Raw genomic sequence first — 11,186 nt, forward strand, 5'->3', positions numbered from 1 at the left:
GCAGACTTCTTAAAAACACTACCATATGCCAAATGTGTCAAAAATAATTTTATGTTCATCTAATTTCCGCTTGATTTTTTTTTTTCTAGATGGCCTACCAAAAAAATCCACAAACTAACAAATAAAAAACCACAAACTAACCTCTTTTCTTCTGTTTTGGGACTGAGGGGCAGAGATTTCAGGGATTTTTTCCAACATTGGAAAGAAGGCAAGCAGGTTGGCACTTAGGCAAGAAGGCTGGTATTAAGGGTAGGATTCCAGAAGCAGCCAGTACTGGCCTAATGTATCTGTGTGTGTAAAAAAATCATTTATTTACTTATGGCGACAAAATCAAGGTCTTTTCTGGAAATCTCTGGGTTTTTATTCATATGCCATTACTTTTTTTCTTTCAGCCATGTAGGACATGACCTGATACCCTCAGCCACCCCAACCTCTTATGGAGGCAGCAGGCTCTCAGATGAATTTAACAGAATGGTTTCCTGGCCATGAAATACAAGTGTTTAGATAACACACTTAGATTAATCCTCAGCACAGTTAGGTTCTTGTACTTGTGGATATTGATAAATAGGATGGACACAGGTCCACCCTGTACACACCTGGCCTTTGGGAGAGGTGGCACAGCTTTAAACTGCCAGATTCTTTGGTCAGAGAATAAAGTTGGTGTAACCATCTACCTTTTCTTTCATCTGTGCTACATCACATTAAGCAAAAAAAATGCAGCCTTTCATTTCTGAGAGTCTGCCATGGATAGCACTGCAGTCAGCAGGTTAGGGGTAAAACTGACTGGCTGGAATAACACCAGAGTGTCATTACAATAAAATATTGACTCACTCCCACTGCCTCCTTATCCCTCCATGCCATGCCTACAAATAACAAATTGGTGAGATTTCAGAGAGAAAAATAACACTTGTATTTCCAGAGCAGATAGAGGAAAATCTTTACAGTGTAGTAGACAAAAGGCTTGATGAATGTTGACCTCGGTGAACAATCTAGAAGTTCAACAAGGGATGTTACCTGCAGCTGCTGCCAAAATGTATCAAGAAAAGGTTTACAATTTGCTGAGGTGCAGCTGTTATGCAAAATACAGAATTTATGTAAATACTGAAATGCAGTATTAAGCCAGGCATATATTAAAACTTAAGGACAGCATGGAAGTTTAAAAGTTTCCATTCTGAGCTTTGGAAACTGTCCTTATGAATATCTACCCCAGATGTCAGTTTATCTCAAGAGTATCCATAGTACTACGAAGTGTGAGCACAATTTCTGAACAAAATTCTCAATTTGTTTTGGATAATGGCATTCTTGGAGGAAAGAAAGAATTTAATTAAATCCTATACAACATTTCTATTCATAAACTTGTCCAAACAAAACAAGTCATAAATCAATTCGGGTTTATTTATTAACTCTTGCAATATGGGTGGTAAACATACATTAAAAAAAAAAAAAAAAAAAAAAAAAAAAACCAACAAACTTGCAAACCAAAGCATTATAGCTAGAGATGAATGAAATTTCTTGATGAATACAAAATTGATTGAAAAATGAAATCTTGGACTTACTAAAACCCTTTGCAAACTCCGATCAGCTTCAGTGAGTAGCTTTGTTCCCAAACTGGGTGAGTGAACTACTTTCCTTTGAAGTGGAAATAAGTAAATAAATAAAAGTTTTAATTTCTTAAACCAGCATTACTTTTTTGAAAGATAATTTCAGGTTTTAAAAGGGGAGATCTCTTGAAGCCAAAATGGAAATGCAGTCCTCTTGAGCACACAAGGACAAAACAAAGCATTTCACATTATCCTGAAGGAAAACATCCTTATCCATGCTGCTCCAGCTCTGCTGTACTCTCCAGGAGCACTCATAACATCAGCTATATCATTAAACAAACAGTGCAATTATTCAAGAACTTCCACACACAGATGTGTTTTCTCCTTTCCTTACAATTTTTGGCTCCTAAACGTGTACGGATGTAGTCTTGACTCTCGTTGAACTTTGGAAAAGAAATTCATTCCATGTAAAAATCCATTTAGTGCAAATCGTCCTAATGAATCTCCATGGATGCAATATGGAGATGTTTTATGATTTTTTTTTATGATTCAATTCATTATCATAAGTTGGAAAAAATGAAACTTCCACACCAGCTGGGTCAGTATTTTGAACATCTGGATGACAATAAACAGAAAATTAAATCACTAAGAACTTTTATCTAGGTAGAATATAAAGGCAATCTATCTTGACCTGCAATAAATAGCACATTTTATTTCCCATTTTCCATTTTATTTCTTTTTTGACAATCACTTTAGAAATTTCAGCTGCCAAATGTTCCTGCAATTATTAAGAACACCGTAATAAAAAATGTAATTCTGGGAAGAATATGTGATAATAATATTCAATAATTTCATTTGGTTCTTGTTTTAAGTGCAAACAGCTCCCCATGTTAAGCACGAACCACTTGACAAACTTCAATAATGCAGGCATCATTATATCACAATGCACTTTGGAAAACTGCCAGGCAATGATGCATTTAGGACCTCAAAATTAAAAAGTCAATTAATTCAGAAAATGTGACTGCAGAATAAATCTTCTATGTGTGACATTAGGATCCTTCTAGAGCAAAGAGATTTTAGATTCCAGTTGCTCACATCCAAAAGTCCATGCACCTCTCTTTTGGAGATAGATGCTTTTTAGTCCTTCCAATTTGTTAATGTATGCATCTATAGAAAGCAGTTAAAGCATGCAATGAATGTTTTCAAATTATGAATTAGATAAGGGAGAGATGTTAATATTTAGCTGAGATTTCATTTCAATGGTTTCTTAAGCAATTAAATCTCATTAGGAAAACTGTAATTGCTAACAGCTGAAGTAAATTTAGAAAATATAGAAACTGGCTTGATTTTTATTAAAGACAAAGATGGAATGCTATTATTTTCTTCTGCAAGCATGATCTTCATCTGTGAAAATGACTCTTTCGAAGTCAAAGTCCTTTAGTTAGTGCTTCATGCTGGAAGATGATCACATATCAACATGAGCATGGCCAAAATATCAAGGTCGAAAAAAAGTCAAGTCCTGCTACAGTCAATCACATTAAGACAAAGAAAAATGCTTTGGAAAGTCCTCAGCTGCAGAAAAACAACATATCTCCATGATGTCCTATTTTTATATTCATAGATAAGAAAAATTAGTTCATAGGAGACAGAGGAAGGAAAAGCATTTAGAGATTTATGACATAGAGTATAAAAGAGAGCTCAAGAATACAAGAGCCACTGAGGCAGAGTAAGATACCTGAAAAATGAACCATCACAAAGAGGTGTTCAGAGCACTCCAAGCTTCAACATCATGTTGAGACCAAAAAGATAAGAAAGCAGCTCTGTATTACTCAATAGGAACTCACAAGTTACTCTTCCAATGTTAAATCAGGGCAAATTCCCAGACATCTGGAGAGAGAGGGCCACTTGTGCATAGCTGAATACTAAAACAGAGCCCAGGGCCATGTCCTGGCAGCTCAGAAGGGATGCCATGTCAATCTGGGAGCAATGTGCGTGAGAATTCTGCTCCTGAGGGTTCCTGGAGGGAAATTTGGAGGCTGTGGAAGGAACAGATGAGGAATGTGGCTGGAGGAGCATTGGGCTTCAGGGTCACAGAGGTCTGCCACAAGAAGTGAGCTGAGAAACAGGCACATCACATTAGGTAATGCAAGTGGCTGGGGTTTTGTCCACAAGTAAGAAGTACCAAGGTGACCAAACCAGATACTGGTGAGATCTCAGAGACACGAGGAGTTTGTCATCATCTTCACTAAGTGTTGTTTCCATGAACATCTCAGAAGAGGCTCCTTCCAAGGCCCCTGTGCTGCATTTTTCTGTCCCCAGTGCCCCCGAAGAGGGAAGCCTGTGGATGCAGAGCTGGCTCTCCTCAGCCAGCTGGGTAAGTGAGGGGTTTGCTCACACATGTCACAGAGCTGCACACATTTTCCAAAGTGCACAGCACACTTTGACAAGCCCGGCCTTCACACAGAGTGGTTTAGTGAGGCTCCTCACACCCTCCTTCTCCAAGCCCCCAGCCCTACATGAAAGCAAAGGCAACATTCGGAACTAAGCTCTCTAAAAACGATTTGGTTCATTGCTACGCTTCAAGAATATGTAAAAAAACCCATGCTGCTGCCTTGTGACACATCACAGCACGTCCCAGAAGTTGGTTTCAATGTATTTACTCTTCCAGAGCACCACGACTTTCAGTAAACAGGCAACATATGATGCAGTTCTGGTCTCATCACAACATGTTTAACATCTGGGAGAGCTGCCACTTGTGAAGCCAACCAGCGCTCTGCTGACAGACAAAGTGAGCATTATACTGAAATGCCATTCCTCAGCTGTTTGCAGAATTAATTTCCCTGTAGAATTTTCTAATTAGTTGGCTCTTTCCAGCCCGTTCCCCACAGAGGAAGCAGAAAGGAAGCAAAAGGCTAGCACCTGCTCCCAAAGCTCTGGCTGGGAAAAAAAAAATAAATTTAAGGATGACATATACAGTAAGTATTTAGGCACTAGAAAGCCTTCTATCCATGCAGCTGTGGGGATGAAGTAACTCCGTTTGAAAGCTTAATGGAGATTCTTCTGTGGGGAAGAATTTCCAGTGGCTCACATTCCAGACAGTTAACCACATTACCGAAGGGAAGAAAAAGAGATTTGTTCAAGCATTAAAAACTGTCTTTAAAAAAAATACAAAAAAATCCCCCCAATCTGTAGAAAAACACACAGATGAATCCAGACCTGAGGATGATTCGACAGTAGCTTGCTCCATTACCTATGGATTATTTTCAATCCTTTTTTTTTCTATGATTTTGAATTAAAAGCTACTATTATGTTGGAATGCAGTGTATGATAGTATCTTAGAAGGAACAACTAACACAACAGAGTTTGTTCCTAACTGAAGTGAGTCATTAGAACAAAAGAAATAATGTGGTTCTTGCTTTGAATTGACCTGCAGTGGGTCAATGTAAGGAAGAAAGCATGAAAGGTATTCCATGAAAAATAAAAATAAGGAAAAAAACAGTGCAAGAAAGGTAATTTGTATTTTGACTATTCAGCCACTTTGCCAAAACAATTTTTAAATACTGAATGTAAAACAAGATAATGGTCAATTAAAGTTAGAATGCATGAAGGAAAAAGGGTCCCTTATGGAAATTAGGATAAGCCATTAGCACTTCAATAAACAGTTTCCACTGTGTTTCCACAGTGACTTTACAAAAAGGTAGGCCTTGCAGAGAACTAAGGTTTTAAAATAAGATCACAGATAAAATCCATTTAAATTAATTTGGTGTGGGTTTGAATCAGCACAACGGGTGATTTAGATCCAGAGATGAGAAAGTTACCCATTAATAAAGCAGATTGTGTATTAAATGTACAGTTTTGTCCAAAGTTCCTGAAAGTTGTTTTTTAATAGATTCAACGTATATGTCTCAGTGCATGTATATATTTGGAGTACGGGTATGTGGGATTGAAAGACTTCTTAATTAATAATTTATTAATTTCATAGAATCAAGACAAGTTACATTTTCATAAACTCATAATTTTCCAGGAGAATTTTAGATAAACAAATACAACAGGGAGTGTAGGTAGGAGGAAAGGTTCTGCTAAAACCAAAGAAAAAGAAGATATAAAGTTGTCTGCCTGAGACAAATGCCCAGACCTTGTTCCCCACTCAGAGACAATTTTGAAAAAGTAACAAAATAAAGAGTGGAATTGTAAGGCAAGGCTATTCCTGCTTTTCACTGGCAATGCTTGGCAATTTTCTCTGGTGTTCTGGTTGTCTGTGGAAAATCCGTGTATGAATGGGTGGCATTCGTCCCTGTCATATGAGGTGGCGCTGACATGTCAATTCCAAATGTCTACAATTATTTCAAGTGGACTTTCCCCCAAAGCCTACATTGGAGAGGATAATTTCAAACTGCAGAAAACCCAAGTAAACAACACTCATTTATTTCCCTCGGAAGTGGTGCAGCTAAATTCATCTGTGGCTTTGAAAATCTCCCATGATACTTTAGCCTGGCCCATTAACTGCACCTGTTCTCTTTTTCTTTCTCTTCTTTTTTGGGGTAGAACAGGGTTGAGAGATGGGGAAGGGGGGATTTATTTCCATTTCAATAGGAAGTGTCTGGCTTTTAAAGGATGCATAGGTTATTTTATTTCATTACTGTCTAGGCATTTCAAATGAAATAACAATCTGAAACCTCTCCTCCCATTAATTCCCCCTTTTGAAATTAAAAGTAAATAGTGGAAGGGAGAGCATGTACTTGGAAAGACAAATGTGTGATAACTCACAGAAAAACATAATGTGACAGAGTACATCTATTTTCCTCAAATAATTATCGAAATTAATCCATTGTATAGGTTTCTTTATATTACACACTTTGACAAAAGTGAAATTTTTCAAAAGGAAAACATATCACTGAAATAATTTTCATTTATTTCTGATTTGAGGGTAGGCTCTCCATAAATAAAAGCATATATAAGCTGCTACAGGCAGCTTCTCTCAAAGACTTCAATCATAGAACTGACTTAAATTTAATTTACCTGTGGCTCATTAAAACAGGCTTTATTTTTTTCCCCTTAAAAAGTAAAGTGACAGTGAATAGCAATTTGAGTGTAAACAAGACATATTGTTCTCAGATTATTACAGGTCATAATATTTGACTTCAGCTAAATCTGAAGTCCAAAAAACAGGCTAAGAAAACCTTGGTTTGCTGGCGGAAATAACCCCTGCTTACTTCCCACACTCTGAAATTAAAAAAATATTAAAACTAAATATAGTTGAGTCAGTGACCTTTAAAAAGTCTGTTGGGGGATTTTATATTGGTTGTGTTCTGTTTTGCTTTTGATTAGTTTTGACTAGTTTATCTGCAAATCTAAAACACATGAAGGACCAAAGTCTGCAGAACGGAAAAGAGCGATTTTCTCTGGGAAGCCTCTAACCTGTCGTAAAGAAGAATTCTGCATTGTGGTACAGCTGACTCAACCCTTATTTCTCTCAGCTACCAAGAAAAGCAAAAAAAAAGACAAGTTCTGTACCTTTCAACAAATTTAGAAAAACATTGGATAAATGGTTGAAGAGGAACGTTTGACTCAAACCCCAGAACACTGATTCAGGAGCCACCTTTTACTGGCTGCCATCTGAATGCCAACATTGATTGGTGTTACCTGTTTTTTAGGACACCGAAACCTCACACAGGCTGAAAGGCAAAGGCAGAAAATGTTGTTTTGCCTTTAGCTTTGACAAATATCTAACAGTGGTGAGCATGGGATGAGAATCCAAAAGTAGTTTACATGGTGTGATGGCAGCTGGGTGACACCTTTCATAAATTTGGTTTTACAGCTCCCTATCCTTCTTCCCCCTCTCAGCTCCCAGACACACAGTGGGTCCTTCTCGCTCCCATTCTTCCTTGCTTGCTCCCTCTTTTGCCAGTCATCCCTTTCCCCACCCAGGTGGCTCATTCTGTTTTCCTTGACTGTGTTCATCTGGGCTAAGATGGCTGAACAACCAGAGTGTGGCCAGATCCCAAATCCCAGTGCAGACTCACTGACCCCCTCTTTCCAGCGCCAGGCACGGCAGCCCCGGAGAGGCTCACAGGTTGCAACTTGTGTATTAATATGGCTTTACTTTCTCATATCCTTATCTCCAACAGCAAATCTGTGTAGCTCAGGATATGAACTGCAAATGAGAGATGAGGAACTGGTTAGTGCTTATCGGGAACGATGGAATTTGAGATTCGGAGATGAAGGGGGGTTGTTAGCTGTGTTTTTTTTAATGAGAGGACTGGCTGATGTTTATCAGTTGACCCCTGCTTCAGGTAACAGAGCAGTTGGCAGGGAGCTATTCATACTGATTAGATTGAGTGAGTTGGTATTCAGATTAACTTCTGATTTCCCTCGTATTATTTGTACAAGCTCTTTATTGCTCTGGATAATTCTCTCCTTCCTGGTTTAGGAAGTGGAACTGACATCCTCCTGGAGCACTGCTACCAGCTGACCAGATTTTATTATGTGAGATGACATGATGGTCCATAGATTAACTCAACCCCTTACTATTTTTCTGTATTAAAATTAAACCTCTGTGACATTTGCTTTGTTCTAACCAAACAGGAGTAATGCACAGCTTTATTATCTAGAAAAGATTTATGGTACTGAGACCAATCAAGATATTACCTTTAATCAACATTTCTGTGACTAAGGCAACTTCTGTCTTCTTTCAGGAATGAATGTTTGTGTAACCTGAGTAGCTTTCAATCCTTGCTTGTTCCGAGAGTCTCCAAAACTCTTCTGCCATGGCTAGAAGGAATTATGATGTTCTTCCCTTCCCTCTCCCCTGCTGAGCTCATTGCAGTATCTTTGAGTTTCTTTCCTCTCTTGTAGCATGTTATGTGTGACTGTTTTGTCTCACTTCCCTGCCACATCAGAACCTTGAAGTGATCCATCAGAGGAGCAGATTCATAACCAGTTTTTCAAAAGTTCCCTTATTGGATTTACAAGCCTGACCCCAACAGACCTTGCAATCACAGGTGAGAGTCCAGGTAGAACAAGTAATAACTTCACACATAGGTACGTGAGGATTTCCACTACACTAGCAAACACATTTTTATTGACATTTCCTTTTTGAACCTGGCTATCAAACCTCATATTTCACATATCTGTAGAGAAAACCAGGTTTGTTTTCCATGAATGGGCTGCATTATGGGGTTTTTTTAATGTTATTCCATCTCCTACAGGCTTTTATCCAAACCAAGCAACTAAAATAAAACATGGCTTCCTTCCCTGAGATGGTTTCATAGCCCAGCTCTCCAACTTTCTCCCATACCACAAACATGCAACACAATTGTGCAACAACCGAGGAAGGAATGGTGAGATCAGAGCCGTGACTGCAGACATCCTGACATGGGGATCTGGCAGTTATTCAACACAAACACAATTAGAGGACTTACCCTTGCGTGAAGTATTTGCTTTCTTGATAGTCACCAGCCTTAACCTCTAGGAATGCTTACGAATCAGATAGCGTTCCTTGAGGAGGGTGAGCCTTTTCAAGCTCTTCTGTCCTGCTTTAGCCAACACAGATACAAAGAAGAAAGAAATTCCGCCGCGTCCTGCAACTTCTCCCAGGGAAAGCCTTTAAGAAGCACGGAAGAGTTGTGGTCTCAAAATCCCTGCCAAGGATTCAAGACAAAAATATCACACAGCTCTTGCTCTTCTTCTACTATCAGCAGGAAAAAATAACACCACAAGAGACAAACTTTGAAATTCTCACCAAACATAAAAGTAGAGGGGTTTCCTGAGTCCTGCTCCTTGGCTTTGCATTGCAGTTGGCTTGTCTGGCAGTGGTGTTGCCACAGAAGGATGGCAGAGATTTGCATGTTTTGGAAGGCTCACATGTGTGTATCTGCATAGATATTTGTGAGCTGGATACAGGAAAAGGTTCATTATCTTAGAAAATGTAACCTAGTGTAGAGGGGTGTTACACAACTTAAAAACTCTCAAGTGTGACAACACAAATATTTCAGTAGAATAATTCCAATCAGTGTAAATCCTGGGATTTTCACAGAGTAACAGTGTCTTTAAATGGCAATAGGAGCTGACCTCTAATAAAACATCTGCTGGCAAATTGGTCAAATGTCAGCACAGCAGTTCCAAAGCGCCCAGCAATTTAAATTATTCTCATCTCAAACTGCATTAGTGACACACGAGAACTGGACCAAAGGAGGGCCCAGTGGTCAAACCCCAGGAGTGTAACACAGCACTGCAGAGGGGAAGATCAGTGGGATTTCCAGATGAAGCAATGTGACATGACACGATTACCACAGCTACTGCAAAATACACAGAGGCTTAACTGGTATAACATACAACAAAATCATAATAAAAGAAAGTGGTAAAGATAACTCCAACCCAGAAACACTGAAGTGAGCTGAGAGATTCTGACCTGTGTGACCTGCCTGAGCAAACCCACCACCTCCCTGCAGGACCATTTATCCAACACCAACTTTGAAACTCCATCCTGAAGCAGCACCCCAGCAGCTGTAGGAGGAACAGTTGTGCAGTGTTGTGCCTTCCCAAGTGACCAGATGCACTTTTCCATTGTTAGCAGCTTCCACAAATATCAACAACCTGAAAAACAGTGGAGACTGCCAAAATATCAGATATCTGAATCCAGTCAGAACAAGACACTCCCAAAGATATTTCCAACACTATGAAATTCACACACACACACACATACACGCCTCCCCAGATATCCAGGGGAAAAATTTTGCATGGGACCAAAGGAGAAATAACAATAATGCCTCAGTCAGATATCAATGGTCACAGAGTTCCAAGTTAAGGAGTTGATTTAGGCTGTTTTGGTACCCACAAAACAACCTGGCCATGCTCAAGGGATAGACTACCCAAGCATGGTATTAAACTACTGTTAGTAAAGCAGTTGCATCAAGAGAGCAAATAAAGCAGCTAAAACACATTTCTGGAGTAGCACTGTTGACATCTGCAGACCCACCCAAGCCAGGCATTCATCCCAAAATAAAAAATTGGCAACCAGCTATGAATGGTTGCTGGTCTTGACTTTTTGTAACTCCACTAAAGAAGCACAATATAAATCTGCAATCCTGTATCCGGACAAAAATTGGAATACATCAAGAAAATGCTTGCAGTCATTCCAGATGAAAAAAAAAAAAAAAGGGGAAAAAAAGAGAGACATTTCAAAATCTAACAGGGCTTATAAACAAGGATGTTACTTTCCCCTTTCTTATCCAGAACCACCCTTAATTGAAAGGATCAGTATCTAAAGCAACTGGTGCTGCCCTGCACATGAATCCCCTTTGCACCTCTTCCTTCTTATTTCTTCAGTGGTTTTATTAACATTAGTGACTTATCTAAGTATTAGAATGCTTGGCTGCTTGGAAGCTTATCAACAGCAAATTTTATGGGCTGTTTAGTGATGGAAACAGGAGGAGATGGAGCTCTCCCCCCCAGCTACCTCGATATGGAAGTCTTCAAGAAGCCATGGAATGCGCTCTCTGGTATTTTTGGTATCTTTAAAGTGTCAAGAGTGCAGAATTTCTCTTGTCAGTTGTCACAGTGTGACTCACAATTAGAGACATCTGCTCTGCATTCACCTCCCCAGGGGCACCGCTCGTTTTTCACCAGCTTCCTGTTGTTGACAGC

The 11,186-nt window shown here is 39.2% G+C and overlaps 1 long non-coding RNA gene across 1 annotated transcript in view; it reads right to left on the reverse strand.

Moving 5' to 3' along the window:
- LOC106864013 (uncharacterized) overlaps positions 1–10,241 on the reverse strand; it is a 32,179-nt gene extending 21,938 nt beyond the window's left edge. Inside the window, exons 1-2 of the long non-coding RNA XR_015803438.1 lie at positions 9,283–10,241; positions 142–9,181 (exon numbers count right to left, since the gene is read on the reverse strand). This is a non-coding gene — a long non-coding RNA (uncharacterized LOC106864013). The remainder of the gene's footprint in view (positions 1–141; positions 9,182–9,282) is intronic.
- Positions 10,242–11,186: the final 945 nt, after the last annotated feature.

This window comes from Sturnus vulgaris, chromosome 4, assembly GCF_052056855.1.
Source record: "Sturnus vulgaris isolate bStuVul1 chromosome 4, bStuVul1.hap1, whole genome shotgun sequence".
Taxonomy (NCBI): domain Eukaryota; kingdom Metazoa; phylum Chordata; class Aves; order Passeriformes; family Sturnidae; genus Sturnus; species Sturnus vulgaris.